This window comes from Hyperolius riggenbachi, chromosome 2 (genome assembly GCF_040937935.1).
Source record: "Hyperolius riggenbachi isolate aHypRig1 chromosome 2, aHypRig1.pri, whole genome shotgun sequence".
Lineage (NCBI taxonomy): Eukaryota > Metazoa > Chordata > Amphibia > Anura > Hyperoliidae > Hyperolius > Hyperolius riggenbachi.
This window is the reverse complement of record NC_090647.1, coordinates 420451415-420472899: the sequence shown is the minus strand read 5'-3', so window position 1 is coordinate 420472899 and position 21485 is coordinate 420451415. Positions and strand designations below refer to the sequence as shown.

The window sequence follows — 21485 nt, the reverse complement described above, 5'->3', positions numbered from 1 at the left end:
CTAGACATCATGCCAAGATCCAAAGAAATTCAGGAACACATGAGAACAAAAGTAATTGAGATCTATCAGTCTGGTAAAGGTTATAAAGCCATTTCTAAAGCTTTGGGACTCCAGCGAACCACAGTGAGAGCCATTATCCACAAATGGCAAAAACATGGAACAGTGATGAACCTTCCCAGGAGTGGCCGGCCGACCAAAATTACCCCAAGAGCGCAGAGAAAACTCATCCGAGAGGCCACAAAAGACCCCAGGACAACATCTAAAGAACTGCAGGCCTCACTTGCCTCAACTAAGGTCAGTGATCACGACTCCACCATAAGAAAGAGACTGGGCAAAAACGGTCTGCATGGCAGATATCCAAGGCGCAAACCACTTTTAAGCAAAAAGAACATTAAGGCTCGTCTCAATTTTGCTAAAAAACATCTCAATGATTGCCAAGACTTTTGCGAAAATACCTTGTGGACCGACTAGACAAAAGTTGAACTTTTTGGAAGGTGCATGTCCCGTTACATCTGGCGTAGAAGTACCACAGCATTTCAGCAAAAGAACATCATACCAACAGTAAAATATGGTGGTGGTAGTGTGATCGTCTGGGGTTGTTTTGCTGCTTCAGGACCTGGAAGGCTTGCTGTGATAGATGGAACCATGAATTCTACTGTCTACCAAAAAATCCTGAAGGAGAATGTCCGGCCATCTGTTCGTCAACTCAAGCTGAAGCAATCTTGGGTGCTGCAGCAGGGCAATGACCCAAAACACACCAGCAAATCCACCTCTGAATGAATTTTTATTTTCAGGTATATAGTGTTTTTTCTAACATTGCATCATTCTATAATATGTGCAGATTACACAACACTCAGCATTCTAAATGATTCTTTCAGAGCAGTCTGTGAACTAATGACCTCTCCTCTGGCAGAGAAAAAGTAAATAGTTCAGGAACAGTTAAGATAATAAGTCAGAAGACAGCCCTCTCCACGACTTTTGAAAGTCGTAGAGCTTAATGGCTTTATTGCATAGAGATAACAACTGGAGTTTATTACCTCTTCCTGTACTGGAAACAATTAGACTGATGTATCTAATCTTAATGTTTTATTTCTTAGCTTTACTACACGTACAAATCATAATATCATATTTTTTTTTTCGCTTCAGTGTCTCTTTAAGGTTTTGCCAGATTTATTAAAAATAAAAAAAATTGGAGAAAGCACATGTACATAAGTATTCACACCCTTTGCCACGAAGCTCAAAATTTAGCTCAGGTGCACCCTGTTTCCCATGATCATCCTTGAGATGTTTCTGCAGTTTAATTGGAGTCCACCTGTGGTAAATTCAGTTGATTGGACATGATTTGGAAAGGCACACACCTGTGTATATATAAGGTCCCACAGTTGACAGTTCAAGTCAGTGCACAAACCAAGGATGGAATCAAATGAATTGTCTGTAGATCTCTGAGACAGGATTGTCTCAAAGAACAAATCTGGGGAAGATTACAGAAAAAAATCTACTTTTTTGAAGGTCCCACAGTGGGCTCCATCATCCATAAGTGGAAAGTTCAAAACCACCGGGACTCTTCTTAGAGCTGGCCAGCCATCTAAACTAAACAATTGAGGAAGAAGGACCCTAGTAAGGGAGGTGACTAAGAACCCATTGGTCCTCGGTGGACAGAGGAGAATGTTCCAGAGGATAACCATCTCTGCCACAATCCACCACTCAGGCCTGAATGGTAGAGTGGCCAGACGTAAGCCACGCCTTAGTAAAAGGCACATGGTAGTCCGCCTAGAGTTTGACAAAAGGCACCTGAAGAACTCTCAGACCATGAGAAACCAAATTCTCTGGTCCGATGAGACAAAGATTGAACTCTTTGTTGTGAATGCCAGGTTTCAAGTTTGGAGGAAACCAGGCACCGTTCATCCCCAGGCCAATATCATCCATACAGTGAGGCATGGTGGTGGCAGCATCATGCTGTGGGGATGTGGGGAAATATGACTGCAGCAATGTACAGAGACATTCTGGATGAGAACCTGCTCCAGAGCGCTCTTGAACTCAGACTGGGGTGACGGTTCACCTTTCAGCAGGACAGCAACCCTAAGCATGCAGCCAAGATGTCAAAGGAGTGGCTTCAGGACAACCCTGTGAATGTCCTTGATTGGCCCAGCCAGAACCCAGACTTCAGTGCTCGTTTACACTACATGCAATTCCTATTTCCGATTTTACATGTGATTCCGGTTTTCAATGTGATTAAAAAAAGTCCTGCATGTTGTGTTTTTTTCTGTTTTTCTCTTCTTGTGTTGCTAGCAGTAAGTGAAAATGGCATTGTTCAATAAAGACATTTTGTCTGGCTTCTGTTAAGAATTCAGTCTTAAAAATTGAGCCCTTAAACTGAAATTAAAAATAGGTGACTCGGTATTATGATTTGTTTATCTTTGGTAAAACACTTACCATTATCTCATAAGTTTTTATTTTAGGTTTGCTATAAACCTGAAAATGAGTATGTGAGCATGGTGGAGGATGTTGCGCCTATGGTTAGTGGCTTCCAATTAGTTCAACATCTGTCACAGGTGGTAACTTTTGTGCTGCCACTTGCTGCTTTTTTTCTCTTTTTTTAGGAGAACATTTTAATAATATAATATGTCAAATTGCACAGAAAATTCCCATGTCAGTTTTACATATTGAGTATTATATTTTGCTGATGATGAGACACCGTTTGGATGCATTATCCCTGTTTCTGTATTTAGAGTGGCCGATACTTGCATGGGTTGGAAGGCATATGCTGTAAAAGATGTTCTTATCCTCCGTCTCCAGTAGTTCAGTTATTGGTCTATAGAAGCTGTTCCAGCTCTTCTTTCATTCCTGTACACTGTGGGTGCTCTAGCAGGCTGATCCTGATACACAGGCTGCTGAACTAGCTGGCAGCACAGTGGTGAGGTGAGTGTGTTTGTACACGTGTGCATGTGTCTTTCAGTGTCACTAAACCTCATAGGCTCGTCTGTACCAAGGGTTTGACTAGTGGTTGTTTAATTGTGCCAAAGAGGTGGATGTTGTAATCCATTCAGGGTCTTTTGTTGCAACCAGTCTTGTTTAAACATAAACCCAACTTGCCCAGCCCTTTCCAGCAGGCTACAGTAGCAGTTCTCGAGTGACACGTCGTGGAGGGATTTCTATGTGTCTTTTGAGGAGTTACTGTCCTATTTGCGAGACCACTGCAATAGGTAGGAATGAATGCTCGGGGGTGATTATACTTTCTGCATTTTACAAGGAATTTGCCTCAGATTTAGCAGCAGGGACACATGACACTCTAGACGTCAATCTGGATGTTTGTTTTCTGGGATGTTTGGAAATGCTAAGTGAACTGACTGACTTGTGCATGACCCAGAGAGTTAGGCTGTTCTGCTTAAGCAATAATACATGTGTTGGGAATCAGAATTTTATGGCCGCTTTATGCAAGGTAAACGGCATATGTTTTGCTTTCTGCTCGCTGACAGAAAAGCTCAAATGTAATGCTACTATTTAGAGAAAAATCTGTGAATCAGAAGAAGGCACTCTGTGACAGCAGACCAACTATTTCAGTGTTTGCAAAGGGGGTAAAGCTTCTATTGGAAGCCTACAACCATGCATATTGTTGTACAGTATGTAATCTCTTGACTTTAATGTATTAAAAATATAATAATCACAAAATCGATCAATTTTAATATTGGTTTCTACTAATAGCCTTTATATTTGGTTAGTTTTTGTGTATCAGAAAAACAGAAAGTGACTCCCTCCCCCCCCCCCCCCCCACCTACCTTTCCCTAAGACTACACCCCAGACGATCTTGCTTATCATTGCGCTGCAAGCATGGGGGGTCATCGCTGATGACATCTGACATGGAGCTAGTTTTCTTTCCCCACCAGACTAGCACAGTGCAGGGTTAGGGACCATACCCAGAAGTCCTGCCAGTGTGTGGGTGCCTCAGTGAGTAACTGGAATTATTAGTAAAAAGTCATAAATTAATGTGAACGTGGGTTTAAAATGGAAAGGGTGTGCATGTATATTAGATGGACTCTGTATTCATAATATATACTGTGTATAGGAATAACTGGTGTAATTGTTCAGTTGATTTACATCAGTACCTCAATACCTTATGGAGTGCATTAAATCATGTCACAAATGCCAAGACCACCTTCTGGCATTTTTTAGTCGTGTAAAAATAAAGTAATGTAAATATAGTGAACATAACTAATATAAAATGTTATTAAACCGAATAGCAATGGTTCCCACACCATCGCCTGAGAGTTATTGGTGTATACAAAATCACTTTATTTTATTATTGAAATTTATTTTATTTTTCCTTCTTATATCATTGACGTTAATTCACAAAGAATGTGAAGAATAATCAAGTTATAACTGTTCACCTTCTGCACTAGCCTGGAATTGATTTAAATAAAAAGTACGAGTTTGGCTGCTGTGCTGAGTCTGCTGCAATAACTGACATCCGTTTGTGAAGGCAGCTCTGAATATGGAGCCACTTAAAATATCCCTTAAATTTGAAACATTTAAAGCAGTTCCAAGCTGGTACTAAAGGATTAGAGCTATTAAATAAAACACAAGCTTCAACAAAATCAAAATAATTGAAGTGGCACTGTCAGCTGTGACAGCTGAAGTTTTGTTTTTTTTCTACTTGCTCCCTTGAAATTCTCTCATACGTCACTTTCATTTAGTGCAGAACACACACATTTAGATTGGAGTGACTTCAGCGGCTGCATGTTTGTCCCAGTTCCGCTCAGTGAATCACAAGATAGGGGTTTTTGATGGCATTATGTTGGCGTGTTGTTCTTGGTGCCTAGATTTTGGCTTTGAACAGATACCGTAATACTTAAAGAGGCACCACAGCAACATATAAAAGAATGTAATATGTTATTTAGGATACCCACGGTTTTGTTAATTAGACTGGTTTCAGCAACACTTCCTACATGTATATATTGCTATATATTGGTATGTAACCCCGCCCCCCAAGCTGTGCTTAGTGCTTAGCCAGGGCTATTTAGTTATGCAACCTTCTGCCCCAGTGCACTCTGGGAGACCAGGTATTGTTGCTGCTGACTTTGCAACCCGCAACAAACAAACGTTCTGCAGTGATGCACCTTGCTAGCAGTAAACGCGTCTCCACCTTTGATACATTTAATAATGCAGATCAGGAATTTGAAAGACTTTACTACTTGCAAATATTGTCTAAATAATATAACAATTAATATTGTAACATACTGTATAAGTCATTTTCATCATTAAGGGCCCGTTTCCACTACGCGCATATTGGGTGCAGAAAGGATGCAGAAAAACTGACTCCAATGAATGCCTATGGGCCTGTTTCCACTAAACACAATTTTTCTGATGCAGATTTTCCCATAGGCATTCATTGGAGTCAGTTTTTCTGCATCCATTCTGCATCTAATCTGCATGTAGTGGAAACAGCCCCTTAGTTACATTCAGTAAAGTTCCTATTTAAGGTTGCTATATACTACTTATTTTTTTTTTCTCTCAAGTGATTAGACATGAGGGGGTGTCTTCACTAATGAGAGGTAAAATGTAGCACAGACAGTGCATATGTTATGCAGTTTCATGTTATACACACAATGAATAAGCAACATCCACATTGTGTGTATAGTGTGAGTTACAAAAAATGTGTAATATATTGCATAGTTTGGGTAACGCTTGCTGATATTCACGAGTGCTGTGTGTCTGATAAAACATTGTATGTAATGAAAATATATGGGAACTACCATATACTTTGGTCCATAACACATACTTTTCTCCCCCAAAAGTGTGGAGGGAAAGTCAGTGTGGCTTATGGTCCGAACATGCTGTACCCCCCACCCACCCACTGTGGTAAGTGTCGGCACTCAGCCACGGATTGCGACCTTCTTTCTGCATGGAAGCCAGGGCCTAAATTTGTGTTAGTGGGCCGCCTGCTTTAAGAGTCTGGCGTTGAAGTTGCCACAAATTTACGCTTTGGAGTTGCAGTCTCTGTTGGTGGAGCTCCGTCTTCAGTACAGGAAGTAGGCTGCAATCTGCAGCTGAGTGCGCGCTGATTCAGCCTAGCTTCTCCACGCTGGGTCTAATGCTGCTGTTACAAGCCATCGTAGGTCCGCATGCTGGTCCAGTTACACAGCTGCTCCACATCAATTCAGGCTACCAGTTGATCCCAGCTGCACTGCGGCTATGGCAGATTATACCACACGGGGAGCTGTGACTGTACCATGCCCGAAATCCTTGGTCTGTACATAGTGGGGGAAGGCTAACAGTCCCCCCCCCCCCTCGTGCTCAAAAGAGGGATGATTGATCAAGTGGCAACTGCAGGCTCAGGGCAGCTTCTCATGCGAGCACAGATTACCTGCTTGCATGAGAAGCTGCCTGGAGCCTGCAGTGTCCTCTTGATTGATCATTCTTTCTTTTGAGCATGAGGGGAAACTGAAGGTTTACTGCTGTGAGTGGGAACAAAGCTCCACAAGACGCCCATGGATGCACCAGGTTTAGAATATTTGTTTTCCTGGTTTTTGTCCTCTAAACCTAGGTCTTATGGTCAGGAGCGTCTTATGGTGTGGAAAATACGGTATATAATTTCCAATCCATTTTCCAATCAAAATATCGGTCGTATATAAATTGGAAATGGAGGAATCCTGTCTAATGGTGCAGAGTAGTAGTACAACACGATCAGTCACTAATCTAATGGTCAGGTTAATAGTTAAAGGGACACCGAGCAGTGCAGAAACTATGGAAAGATGCATATCATTTTAAAGCTCTTTCTCCTCTTTCCAATGATATATAAACTGCCGCCCTACGCCTTTTAGTTTTCGCTATTTTCACGATTGAAATTGCTGCGGCCGCGATTTCGATCGCGAAAATAGAGAAAACTAAAAGGCGTAGGGCCGCGGTTTGGGTGTCACCAGAAAGAGGAGAAAGAGAGCTTTAAAATGATATACATCTTTCCATAGTTACATTGTATTACACAGGGCGACTTTTTCTGCTGAATGGAGCTGCTGACTGAGAAAAAGTCGCCCTGTGTAATACATTGTAACTATGGAAAGATGGATATCATTTTAAAGCTCTCTTTCTCCTCTTTCTGGCGACACCCAAACCGCAGCCCTACGCCTTTTAGTTTTCTCTATTTTCGCGATCGAAATCGCGGCCGCGGCAATTTCAATAGCGAAAACTAAAAGCGTTAGGGTGGCGGTTTATATATCATTGGAAAGAGGAGAAAGAGAGCTTTAAAATGATATGCATCTTTCCATAGTTTCCGCACTGCTCGGTGTCCCTTTAAGCCATACTACCTATGATGTTGCCATCATTTCCCAGTGTTTCCTTTTAAAATCTCATCAGGTGTTGATGATATATTTTAACACTTCTTAATTTGTTTTTATTACGCCTGAGTACAACCAGTACTCCCAGGCCTATTTCATTTTCCATCCGCTGCATTTCTTCATGTCATTGTGGTGAGTGAACAGTCTTTTAAAGCCTAATTAAACTCAAAACTTAACATGGCCAGTTCTGAAAGCAGTCAAGTGAATTAGTATAATTATAAGTATCACCTCTCAAATTGAAAAAAAACCTTTGTTTAGCATTGCTTGGTCTAGCTTTGCACCTACCCATTTAGCCTGAAGACCCCTCCTGCCTGTTATTTCCTGTTAGAAAGGTTTAGGTCTTAAAATTGCTCCTACCTCATGTAAACTACAACATCTCACCTCATATAGACATATGGTTTCTACTTGTATGTACAGTAGATATTCTGGGTAATCCGACATCTATTGGTCCTCCTAATTTGCATATCACATGGTCATACCTGATAGACCTGCTGAACAGCTCCATCCTTTGGGGACAGAAAGCAAGTTGTACTGCAGTTCAAAGTACACCTGGCCAATGAAACAGGTATTTTGTCTACCAGTTTGCTTCTGTATATGGTTTATATTAACTTATTGGCCTGACTGCTATTTGAATTGCTTTTTACTTAGTTTTAAGTTTAATTGGGCCTAAACATTTTAAAGTGACTATAAAATGGGCATGTGGTTGATGAGGTGCTTATGATTACATAAAATTTGCGTGAACTCTGAATTATTTGCATCTCATTGACCATCCCTAGTTACATCCACAAGGACAGCATAGTTGGACTCTGTGTACTGGGCTCTTGAGTAATTTAAAGCAAACTTTTTTTAAAACTAGTGAGCGAGCTTCAGCATGCAACCATTCCCTCCTGGGCCATTAGGTTGCTTTTTCACCAATCAAGTGCATGGACTCTGTGGCGGTGCCCAGTGTTCCCAGTGCTACAACTCGCTGCCGCATGTATTTTGCTGCACAGATTCTCTGGATTTTGCCACATTGCATGTTTTTCACATTTTTTATTCACAGCGTTCATTTAGAGAAGGGCTCACACTTATTATTTTGAAAAACTGACCATTTGTTTGTGTAAAAATTTGAGTTCATATGGAATTTTAGTGTGTGTGTAAATGGGTATTTGTATGCAATGTGCAAATGTATTCTCAAAGATGTAATTTTTTTCATGTATGCAAAAAAATTTAATTTCACGAACTTTAGCAGGAGTGCAATTCTCCATTGACTTTCATTGGGTGCGCAGCAAACACATTTTTGCACATTCATATGCGAATTTTATTGTGTGTGAATTCTGTCTTAATCTTTATAAATAACTTAAAAAGTAGCTTGTGACGTATTGGTTACTATAGTGATCTCTGAAAAGGGAAAACTGAAGATCTTTAGGCTTGATTCACACAACAGCATGTGATAGCTAGTCAGTCAGAGCAGACTGTACATCTAATGCATGGTACTTTTCCGGTATCATTCACATTTCTTTTGGAGCAGATGTGTTCCATAGAATATAGTGTATGGAGATGTATCAACACTGGAGATTATAGTGTAAGTTGAGGCTTTGCATTCCGACTGCATCATGATTACCATTTCTACTATCCAATGAATTCACTGGTTAAGGAGTAATGTGAACACCTTCTATATTTAATATAGTATACGTTGTCATTTATGTTTGTGTTTGTGTCGATCTGGCGGAACAGACAAAACATGTCTTTAGTGTTGCTGTATGATCAGAGCCTTAAACATGTCTGACTACTTTCCCCTCCATCTCCGTAACATCACCAAAATGTGTCCCTACCTATCCCCCTACACTGACAATCTCCTGGTCCATGCTTTGGTCCACCACCATTGCTTACCTGCCATCTTCATAGCTCCAACACCCTTCCTTGGACATGCACTCCTCCCCCGCCTTATGTTCCTCTCCTCCCCACCCCTAAAATCAATTAACCCTTCGCACTCTCACATGCAAATGTTCAAACAAATGCATTCACAGATTTACTCATCCAGGCACAACTGTTATTCCTACAGCTAAATTAAAAGCCAGGGTTTTAGTTCACAGAAGAATGCATTCTTATGCTTAGTCACCTATACTGCGTAGAAGTACCCAGGTAAACATAGGTGTCCTAACTCTGGCCCTGTAACATGCATAGTGCAGACATGCAAACACATTCATTGCATCAAACCTATCAATGGATTAGGAGCACACATCCTAACTTCCTCTCCTGGGAAAGACAGTGCATCTTACCAATCGCACAAGGGAGCTAACGTTATGTGTCCATGTGCACCATGCGCATACACCAGCATAAGCTGTCTGCATGCTGACAAACATACAGGGGAAGGGGGGAGTGCACCGAATTGGACCCTAGCCCCCTTCAGCACCTCCCTTTCCCTAATAATTTATTTAATGTCCTAACTAGAGGCGATGTGCCTGGATATATGTATGTTTATTCTTATCATTGACCCCTGTGGCTAGGGTCCAATTCGGTGCACTCCCCCCTTCCCCTGTATGTTTGTCAGCATGCAGACAGCTTATGCTGGTGTATGCGCATGGTGCACATGGACACATAACGTTAGCTCCCTTGTGCGATTGGTAAGATGCACTGTCTTTCCCAGGAGAGGAAGTTAGGATGTGTGCTCCTAATCCATTGATAGGTTTGATGCAATGAATGTGTTTGCATGTCTGCACTATGCATGTTACAGGGCCAGAGTTAGGACACCTATGTTTACCTGGGTACTTCTACGCAGTATGGGTGACTAAGCATAAGAATGCATTCTTCTGTGAACTAAAACCCTGGCTTTTAATTTAGCTGTAGGAATAACAGTTGTGCCTGGATGAGTAAATCTGTGAATGCATTTGTTTGAACATTTGCATGTGAGAGTGCGAAGGGTTAATTGATTTTTGCTGTTTCTAGCCACACACCCTTCAGCACCTCCCTTTCCCTAATAATTTATTTAATGTCCTAACTAGAGGCGATGTGCCTGGATATATGTATGTTTATTCCCCACCCCTAAAGTCTGCTACACTCATCCAATTTGGTTGGCCAATTTTACCACTTCCATGTAGTATGAGATATTATCTATTGTACAGCGCTGTGTAATATATATTTGAAAAAAAAATCATAATAGTAATACTAGTGCACAGGAAAAGTTTATTAGGACATAATTCAGATAGTTCTACTACTGTTATTGAATACATAATGAAATTTATGCTGTTTTAAATTTGACTGCAGTTTTACCTCTGTTATAGTTAGCGATCTGTTTGGTTAATGAGTTAATGTTTTTATCTTATTTTATAGTCTCATAAAATCCTTACTCATTGCTTCTTTACCTCATTAGGGTTTTAACTTTACAGCCAGCCATCCTTATTTTAACTGTGCGTTTTAAATAACACAGCAAAATTTAGTCACCGTATTAGATATTACATTTACAGTTTGAATTTAATGAGACATTTGTATGACTTGTACAATAACACAGGAAAAATGTAAATGAGAAGACAGGAAGCCACAACATTCTCAAGTGATCAGTTTTGGATGGCGAGAGGTGGAACATTTTTGGAGCATTTATTAGTAATGTTGAATGAAAACACCAGGCATCGCACTTCTCAGAAAATACTTAATTAGAAGCAGGCTTTTGGATTATTACTCTGAAAACCTTTATCATAGAAACTCACTGCATATAAAGAAACGATTTATTTATAATGTACACCCTAAGAATTTGTGATTCAGTTTGGTCTAATTTTTATACAAGTCATAAATAAATGTCTTATCTGAAATTATTACCTGCAAACATGAAATTATTGTCACTCAGTTCAACAAGGCAATCCACATACAGACTAAATCTCTCTCTCTCTCTCTCTCAACCAAACCAAACTTTTGTGATCGCCTTAATGTGACAATTTTCTAGCAACCTCTGTGTTGACATTCTTTCATAGTGGCATAAATTGTCCTATAGAGAAGGGGGGGAGGGTACTTCCCAAATACAGGTAGTACTTGTACCAAGTACTAAATCATAGCTGATTGCTGGAAAGGCAGGGGCCAAGAATGGGGGGGGGGGGGGCTGACCAAACTGCTGTCTGTAGGTTTACCCAACCTTCACCTAGCATTACTGTCTTCTGGAAGGAAAAATAAAAACAATGAACACCGCGAACAATGTAAAAAGTTGAATTTTCCCATCCAATCATTATTGAGGTAAGAAGCAGTGGGACGTCTACCTCCTTAAAAGCATACATGTTTGGCAGAACATGCATATGTAGTGATTTTTCAGGCCCCTTTTACGCTTGCCGGTTACACCTGCTTTGTGTTACTCTTTTTTACCGTAAGAGGCCGCAAAGGCAATGAAAGTCTATAGAGACTTTTACACATAGTCCATTGCAGTGCGCTGGAAGTATCCGATCCAATGCAAGGGCTGCATCACGTTACTGCAAGCACTGTGCTTAACGCATGGCGCTTGGGGTAATGGAAGTTTATGGGCGATGCAGTAAATGTAAACGCCGGAGTGTGTGGCGGCCCACATGCGTGTACTGCCTGGCAGTACATCACTGGAGGGGGGGGGGGGGAGAATATGCATATGACCTTATCACCACATTCTGTCCCAGAATCATATGATTGTCGTTTTTTGCGTTGCAGTAGGATGAGGCTAGAGCACCGCATCACAAAAATCAAGTGTAAAACTGGCTTCAAGAGACTGGCCAGTGCTAGTTTGAACTTTCTTTTTGTGCATCCAGTTGGCAATGGAAGTCTGTATGTACTTTTGGCAGAAGATAACACACATGAGAACTGACAATCACATCATGATTCCTATAGCAAAAGCTTACAAAGTAATATAGTATTCAGGAGCCAGTCTGTACTATCCACGAGTCAGCAGGATTGCCATTGTTGAAGTCTGTCATTATTAAGGTGCGTACACACACTCTACTATAGAAAACGACAGGTCAGTCAGACCCTCCCGCTGGGCGGGCGTTCTCCCGACAGTAGTGTGTGTGTGTACAGTCTGTCTGGAGACTGATACGGCTGTTTCTGAACGATCCGCTGAGTACAGGCAAACAATCAGGCCTGATCGGTCAAACACTGCGGTTTTAGTGTATCCTAGTGACCCTAATATAGATCTGACTGCGATCAGTAATGATCACTTACAGATACTATATAGTAGCAATGCTGATTAGCGACAGATATGATGCTAATCAGCAACTAATTAGTGACTGCGGTGTGGTGGGCTAAGTGCTAACTGACGCTAACTACCCAATGAAGGGCCCTAGCTAAATATCTGGCCTAACTGTTAACACTAATGATACTAAAAAAGTGACAGTTTTCACTGATCACTGTTTTTAGATCACTAAGATAGTGATGGGGGTGATCAGGGGGGTTCTGAGGGGGATCTGAGGGTGTGGGCGGGTGATCAGAAGCCCGCAGGGGGCAGATTAGGGCCTGATCTGATGGGTAGGAGTGCTACTGGGTGACAGGAAGTGATTGATGGGTGTCTCATGGGTGGATTAGAGGGGAGGATAGATGCAATCAATGCACTGGGGAGGTGATCAGGGGGGGTCTGAGGGGTCTCTGAGGGTGTGGGCGGGTGTTTGGGCACCCACAAAGGGCAGATTAGGGTCTGATCTGATGGGTAGCAGTGACAGGTGGTGACGGGGTGATTGATAGGTGATCAGGGTATGATTACAGGGGAGAATATATGCATGCAATGCACTGGCGAGTTGATCAGAGGGGGTCTGAGGGTGTGGGCGGGTGAATGGGTGCCCGCAAGGGGCAGATTAGGGTTCTGATCTGATGGGTAGCAGTGACAGGTGGTGACAGGGTGATTGATGGGTGATCAGTGGGTGATTAGAGGGGAGAACAGATGTAAACAATGCACTTGGGAGGTGATCTGAGGGCGGGTCTGCAGGTGATCTGAGGGTGTGGGCGGGTGATCAGGTGCCCGCAAGGGGCAGGTTAGGGTCTGATCTGATGGTTGGCAGTGACAGGTGGTGACGGGGTGATTGATGGGTGATTGACAGGTGATCAGTGGGTGATTACAGGGGAGAATAGATGTATACAGTACACAGGGGGGGGGGGGGGGTTGGGGAGGATCTGAGGGTGTGGGGGGTGATCAGGAGCCCCTAGGGGCTGATTAGAGCCTAATCTAAAATCTAGCGTTGACAGGGAGTGATTGATGGGTGATTGGGTGCAAACAGTGGTCTGAGGGGGTGATCGGGGGGGGGGTCTGAGGGGTGCTGTGGGCGATCAGGGGCCGGGGGGGGGGCAGGATCAGTATGCTTGTGTGATTACATACACAGCTGTCTCCTCCCCTGGTGGTCGCTCGATCACTGGGACCACCAGGGGAAGAGGCAGCCAGTATAATACACTTTGTTAGCTTAACAAAGTGTATTATACATTCGTAATGCTAATTGCTAATTGGCCTGCGGGTTTACGTCACGGGTGGGCAGAGCCTAATACCGGCGGATGCGCACGCATCCCTGCGCGCGATCCCCGGCTAATTAGTCCCCCATGGGGGCCGCCGATCGGCGTTACGTGGTCCTGGGGGAGCCACCTTGCCCACGCACATAGGTAGTGGGCGGTCGGCAAGTGGTTAAAGACTTTGGACAGAACTTTGAGCCTGAATGAGAAATTAATAACTGTATAAGTAGTAAGAAAAACATAGGGTATGTATGCTGCAAGTATGGTTGTCCTTTATAAGTCTATTACTAGTTACTATTTAAAAGGCCCATCCGTTGAAAGGTGCGGTAGACCACGGTTGTGACCCCCATCCCTGCAACGCGCACATGGCAGCGACCTGCGTGTTTGCAAGGCCCACCTGTCCCCTGCGCCTGTCCTCCTCGCTGTCTGAAGTCCATCATTGTGCCGCGCAGGCGACCAAATTAGCTAAATCATCAGCCTGTATTAATAAGATCTCCAGTCACCAATTTTAAGTAGGTTTTGAGTTGGAGATATTGTACTGGCTAATAAATGAAGTAAGGTATTTGATAAGGAAGTTGTACATTGCAATGCTTTCATTACTGTGCATATGCATTTAATTATGCATTTAAGTTCTGCAGTTAAAGAGGAGGAGTCTGAGAAAATGTGGGTACCTGGAGTAGGCAGTTTCATAAACTGAGGAGACGGATGATTTGTTTTACCAACTCCACAGCCATGAGGACATTTCCATTCCACTCCCTTTTTTAGTGACATCTCCTGGGAAAAGAAGTGAGAGAAATGCAACAGACAACAACAAAAACCTCACAGAAGTTTGACCTGTTTTTTTTTTGTTTGTTTTTTAATCTCCATCTGTTTTTCCCTCTGGAAATATTTCCTTGCTTCCTGTTTTTGGAGAGAACTGTCACATTGATCAAAAATAAGAATTTTCCCCAGTAGGGACCCAGATAGCAATACAATGCTGAGGTTCCTACTCTTCAATTTATACAAAAAAAAAAAAAAAAAAAACAGATTTTGAGTGGCCAGACACGGTAGGTCTCAAAATGGAGCTGTGAGCTAGCTGTTATGTCAAATATATAAAATATGGAGGCCATTCTCAGCAATAACATCACTACTTTCAGTAAAGTTGGCATGAATTGGTTGTACAACCAGTTAATCTGCTGCTCTCCTCATAAATTCTGAGAAGCAAACAAGAATATTTTGTCACTCTCTCCACAAGCTTCTATTATTTTCTTTGGCTGCAGGCAATTCCTTTTGCTAGCTATTTGGGAATAAAATAAATATCCATACCTGAATAGGTCACTCAAGTTCATTGTTTTTAGAAGCTTTCAAAAGCTGTTAATATTTTCCTTCTTATCTACCTTTATAGATTCATAAAATGAGGACACATTGGAAGGACCAAGCCAATGATATACAGTATATGAGTAATTTGTATTGCTATTGGCAGGAGCTCTTTTTGGCTCAAACAACACCACATGGTTGTATTGAAAACCATATTCCCATTTCTGTATGGACTATTAAATTTGCTCCTTTTGGGCAAAAACAGTTATATCTTGTTTTGCTTTAGGGGCAGTTGTACTTGCTAGACTCAGGGCCTGGACAGCAGCTTTAACTAAGTTTCCTCTAGCTTATGTTTGAGGCTTAATTAGTAGACTCTATTCAGGGGCTGCTGCTTGAATTGCATCATCCTGCTGCTCTGACTACAAGGAGGTGGGGACAGAACGGTCTGAGTAGATTTTAGCCAACAGCAATGAAAAAGGGAAATGACTAGTGACTGGGATCCTGACCAGGTGGGTTATTTATTTGACATCAAAGAATTAAGGTGTCTATACACAGGTAAAAACAATTTCTCCCAGTGAGTGCCTACATAGTTACACGTGTTAATAAGTAGGGAAAACCGTGGCACTCTGTAAGGGGAGGGATTACCATTATTTTTATTATTCATTTTTTGTATACATTGCCAACATGTTCCGTGGCGCTGTACAAAATGGATGCAAAAGGGGGTATTCACCTCTCCAGCTGCAGGACTGCTGCTGTCTGCAGGCTGGAAATCCTCACAGCCAACTTGCAGGAAGTAGTACTTATAAAGAACCCAGGAGGGAGACCAAAGCACTGTCCAGACTCCAGAAGATCACTTTTCATGGAACAGCAAGTTCAAACAAGAAGCCATGCAAAGGAAACTCACTTCAGGTTTAATACATACAATCCAATCCATGCTGAATTTATTAGAGGGAACCTGAAGTGAGGAAACTCACTTGAGGTTAGATCCATACTTGTGTAGAAGGAAGGCTCTGGATCCCATAGAGTCTTCCTGGTCCTCGTTGTCGCTCCTGCACTGTCCCTAATTGAAGTCATGTGGCTGGCTGAGTCTTTAGTGCTCCTCGGGCAGCCTTTGGAAGTACTCATGTCCCCGAGCATTTCTGAAGACGAGTACATATGTACTGTGCATGTGTGAGCCCAGTACAGACGCGCTCTGGGGGGGGAGTTCTTCTAAAGATTGCCCAAGGCATGCCAAAGAGCTATTCGACCTAGCAGGTCAAATATCTTCAACGGGAGATGCGATGAAGTGAGACCTGGGAAGGCTGCATGGTGTCCAGAGCCTTCCCTTTACACAAGTATGAATCCCTTTAATAAATTCAGCATCGACTGGATTGATTAAAAAAAGTTCAGCACGGTGTATGTGTTGTCAAAACTGCAGCCTTACAACCAATTGATTAAACATAGAAGTATTGAAAACATTATTTTTCAGGTTTTAACAAAGCTTGATATTGAAAAATGTGAAATATTTGAATTTCTCTGCATTAGATCCAGCAAGCATGTTAATGGAATTTTTTGTGTTGATTCACGCTGTTGTTTAGAAGATAAAACACTGACGACTGTTGAAAAATATTTTCATGTTTGCATGCTGTGTAATTTACAGGTTTGGGCGAAGCAAGTTATGATCTAGCTTTCTTTTTCTTCTTTCTGATGCGTAAGATTGACTCTTTCAGTTTTTACTTGCATGTTTAGCATGAAAACTTCCACACTAAATACATTCTCCGAACCGGTTTCCTTGCCATGTGGTTGCTGAGGTGCTACCCCTCTTCTGCATGTTACTCCTTTCCATAAGCTTCTGTGGACTAGGAATGGCTTGTTCCCATGCACAGGGGTACATTCACTAACTTCACTGTTGCCAGAGGATGTGGGGGGAAATTATTCCTCATGAATTATGAGTACATTGCACTTATCTGTGTGTGATTTCTGGCTTCCATAAGGCAGGATAGGAAATGCACGGAATATAATAGTATGCATAAACCTGTAATGTTATCAATACTGACATTGTTCGACGATACATTTTTATCACCTGTCATGCATACACAGTTCTTATTCTCTCCTTATGTGGTGGCCTGGCATTTCAGTAATGCTATAGAAGATTTCTGCAACGTATACTGTTGATAAGACCACCTCAGTAGCACTACCTGCTGTCACCATCAGGGGAAGCCTCAGTGCTCTTTGACACAAGTCAATCTATTGCAAATGATCATTTTCGGTGACATAAATTTGATGTATGAAGTTTCTCAAAATTAAATCTTGCTGCAGGGAAACTATATACACCAGCAATGTTTTAACAAACATTTATAACTTTTCTCCTTTGTCTGGTGCTGTGTATCTGTCTTAGCTCAGTAACACAGGAGGCTAGACTAAGGTCACAAAAGGGAAGCCACTGACTCTGTGAATCCATTGTGTCTCCCTCAGCCACACCCTTTGCACCCATGTGCAAGTGGAGGAGTGAATGTTAAGGAAGTGGCACAAATTGTGGAGGGGATGAGTAGTGAAAAGGACCAGGTACTGCCACAGTCAATTAAGGTTGGAGGGGAGGGGGGGCAGAGAACGGAGCAGTACTTTTCAGCGCTGCTAGATTTGGGCGCAGCCGGCGCCTCCATAGACTTCAATAGGAATCATTCCTATTGAAGCGCTCAGTGAGTAACGAGGTTGCTTAAAAACATAATAATTCGGCCTCCAGCAATCGCTGGAAGCCGAATTGTTTCATTCCCCCACTATCCATGTCGGCCTGGAGGGGGAATAGTAATTAAATTGGCTCGGACTTGTGCAGAAGCAGGATCAGCTATATACCGCTGTATCCTGCGCCCAAGTCTACCGGCGCCGATTTCAAATGTACTCGCAGAGAAAGGCCCATTGAGCCCAGAGAGAGAGTTGCACATTTTTATTTCTTGCTTTTCTTCCTTTATATTTTTATTTGTTTTATGCAATATAAAACTGGAGGTGTTCATATGTATGACTTACAGAAGAGAAGAGCACAATTTAACCTCAGTTTTCACAAAGATGGGCCACTTGATCCTTTTCTGCCTCATACTATAGTGCAGCTATTGTGATTGTCATATAGCAGATTTGAGTATTTGCTGTTTATTGCCTGATAGAAATTGCTGAGCTCCTAAACATGCTTTCTACTGCTTCAGGAATTGACATCTGGCAAGTACCAACACCTGCTTATAAAAATGCCATTATTCAACATTTTGAATATGGAGCCACAGAGAAAAGTGCTTTCTTCCAGAAAGATAATTACTCTCCTTTCAGCTCTCTCCACATAGTCCCCTACATTGGCTGCTTTTTCAGTTAATCCTCTGTAGTTTCATCATACATGTAATACGTTTCCAGGATTTCAATGAAACAGTTCAAAAATGTTACAAAATCATACCAAAAGGAAACCCGATAGTAGCATAAAATACACAGAGATTGATAAAAGACGAATTAATAACAGTCCAGACTTCCACTTTGAATATTACTTCTTTGTAGGACAGGTCTGACCCTAAAGCCTGGTACACACATCCAATTTTAACAGGCCAGTTGTACCACTTCCATGTATGAGTAGTATCAGGGCCAATAGATTTTGAATACTATTGTGTAGGTAAGTTCTCATACTACATGGAGGTGGTAAACTTGGGCAATGATCAATCAAAATTGGATGTGTGTATGCACCCTAAGGCCTCACTCACACTGGAGCTTTTTACTAGCGATTTCAGTAGTGCTTTCAATCGCTGGCAATCACTAGCATTTTGAAAAGCGCTACTGCAATGTAAAGTGTATGGCAGTGTTCACACTTAGCGGTCGCCAGAGATGAGCGACTTTCTGAAATCGCAAACACACTGCATGCAGCATTGTTAGCAAATTTGGAACAATTACGTTTCAATGTTACAGAATTGCAAAATGCAGTTTCTCTAAATCGCTTTCCTATAAAAAAAATTGACTTAGTAAACTGCTGGTGATTTTGTTAGCGTTTTGCAATTCCCAGTGTGAATGGGGCCTTATTGTATGTCTTACTGCCTGGTTTCTATTGGGGGGGGGAGGGGTTCTTGCCTCCCTTGGAGCACATAACAAAGCCAATTTGCATGTCTTTCCACAGCCAGCTGTTCAGTTCATATTTAGGAAGTAAAATTATAATGGAGCCTATAGCTATTCAGGACAAATGGGCACATTCTTCAGGTAGCCAGAAACGGGATTTTCTGGTTTGTCCAAATGACAAGTTTTGCCTGTCTCAGCTGACCATCTGCTGCAAGAAAGACCTTTTGTTTACTGAGTGATTGATCTTTCTTAGCAGAAAATTTGTTCTGCCTAATAGAAATTGAGGGCCGTAAGGTGGTAAATAGGTAAATATTCCCAAATCAATTTACAACAGGGGAATTATTGGCCAGCAGCTGTATTGCTAGCTTCAAAGTATTTCTGTTGCCAGCTTTGATTAGTAAAAGTCATCAATAACAGTATGTAAACACAGACCTTAGCTAAAAGTGAACACGCTAGTGTTGCCTTTAATGATCAGTGATCGATCGTTGGAGCAACACTTTGTGGAACAAGCACTATACAGACACGTTACTTGGCTATAACATGACTAAACAGCTTCCATTGGGATAGGTAGGTGGAAGAACAATGCATTTATTTGTCCTCATGCATTGGTTGTCTGGATAGCTAAGGGGCAGCTGTACACGCACTAGACTTTCAACCAAGACAGGTTGAATATCAGATGCTAATCTTCATTGTAGAGATCACAGAAGTACCAGAAAATATATATTTTTATTTTGGCAACAGCAGCAGGATTACAGACAGGATTACCTGCCGCAAAGGTGCCATTTGTTATACCGGTACTTTATAGTGACGATTATGTGAACATATGGATACTAGTGACAGGTATACTTTGGAAATGAAACTGTAACCTGTGGTTTACTTAAAAAGTGGAAGCTGACCTTCGACAAACATTGCAATTTAAATCCAGAATTTCAAAAGAATATACATATATATATATATATATATATATATATATATATATATATATATATATATATATATATATATACATACACACACACATTTTTATTTACCTAATTTGATTGCTTAGTCATGCTGCATGCCCTTCATTATGTTTTCATCAGATTCTGAACATATATAAAGACTGCTGCTCATTATACCATTTTACATAAGAATTCCAAAAGACATTTTATAAAAGCATGCTTCAAGTTATATCGGTTATCGATAAACCATTTACAGCTTTTCCCCCCAATTTTGAAACATCAGTTAAAACTGCTTTTTTACACCCTGAAAAGTTTGTTGTTTTTTCCTTTCATTAAGTGTCCTATAAGGAGGGCTGGTTCGTGGGAATCGCAAACAAAAACCGTGGCAAAATTGCCTAATTTCACAAAGCAAAAACACTGCAGCAATTTGCGTTCTGAGAGTGAACTGGCTTGTAGGTGTTTTTACATCTGCTTTTGTGCTAACATAGATAAGCAAATTCTCTCAGGTAGGGTCTATTATTTGTAAACGTCATTGTGTAATCTTTGGATCTGTCAGTAAAGCTATATGTCGAATTATCTCTCAAACATAATGCCTGGTACACACCATGCAATTTCCCGTCAGATGGACAGGCCAAATCAATAATTTACGACTAGTCTGATCTGATTTCCCATCAGTTTTTCTGATCAATTTTCCAATCACTTTTGTACAAAACTAATTAAGGAAACCTGAGGTGAGACATTGTTACCAATACATCACACGAATTTGGCGATTTTCTCTCTCTGATCGAATCTGATCACATAGCGATTTGTTGGCCGCCTCAAGCCAATTCCCAATCAATTTAAATCCTAAACTTAAATCCCCCACGGTGATGCCTAACATTTACCCACCTTGGTGGTGCCTAACCTTAATCCCCCCCCCCCCCCCCCTCCTTAGGGCACCTAACCTTAAGCCTCCATTTTGTTTGTAATATAAATTAGTGTATGATTGTTTATGATTTTAGGTAACATAGAATCAAAAAAGTGGTAATTGAGGAGTCAAAAATAATTTTATATATATATTTATATATATATATATATATATTAATGCTTAGTCACTGGAGGGGAGCATGGAGATTAGGCAAGTTAGGTTCACTCAGATGCATAGCATGGGTTCACATTAATAGAGGTGCATGATCAGGTAGGACACAAAAGGAGGAGGACCCTGCCCAAAGGCTTACAATCTAGAGGGAGAGGTAGGGACACGAAAGGTAGGGGACCAGAGTTGTGGGTTTAGAGCACTTGTGAGGGTTAGTAGGCCAGAGTGAAAAGGTGAGTTTTGAGGACCTTCTTGAAGATGTTGGAGGAGGGGGCTGCCCTAATGGGTGGAGGTAGGGAGTTCCATAGTGTTGGAGCAGCTCTTGAGAAGTCCTGGAGGCGTGCATGGGACTGGGTGATGCGGGGGGGG

The 21485-nt window shown here is 41.6% G+C and overlaps 1 protein-coding gene across 4 annotated transcripts in view; it reads left to right on the top strand.

Moving 5' to 3' along the window:
- Positions 1-21485, top strand: part of SHROOM2 (shroom family member 2) — a 289384-nt gene that overhangs the window by 248088 nt on the left and 19811 nt on the right. The window lies entirely within an intron of this gene.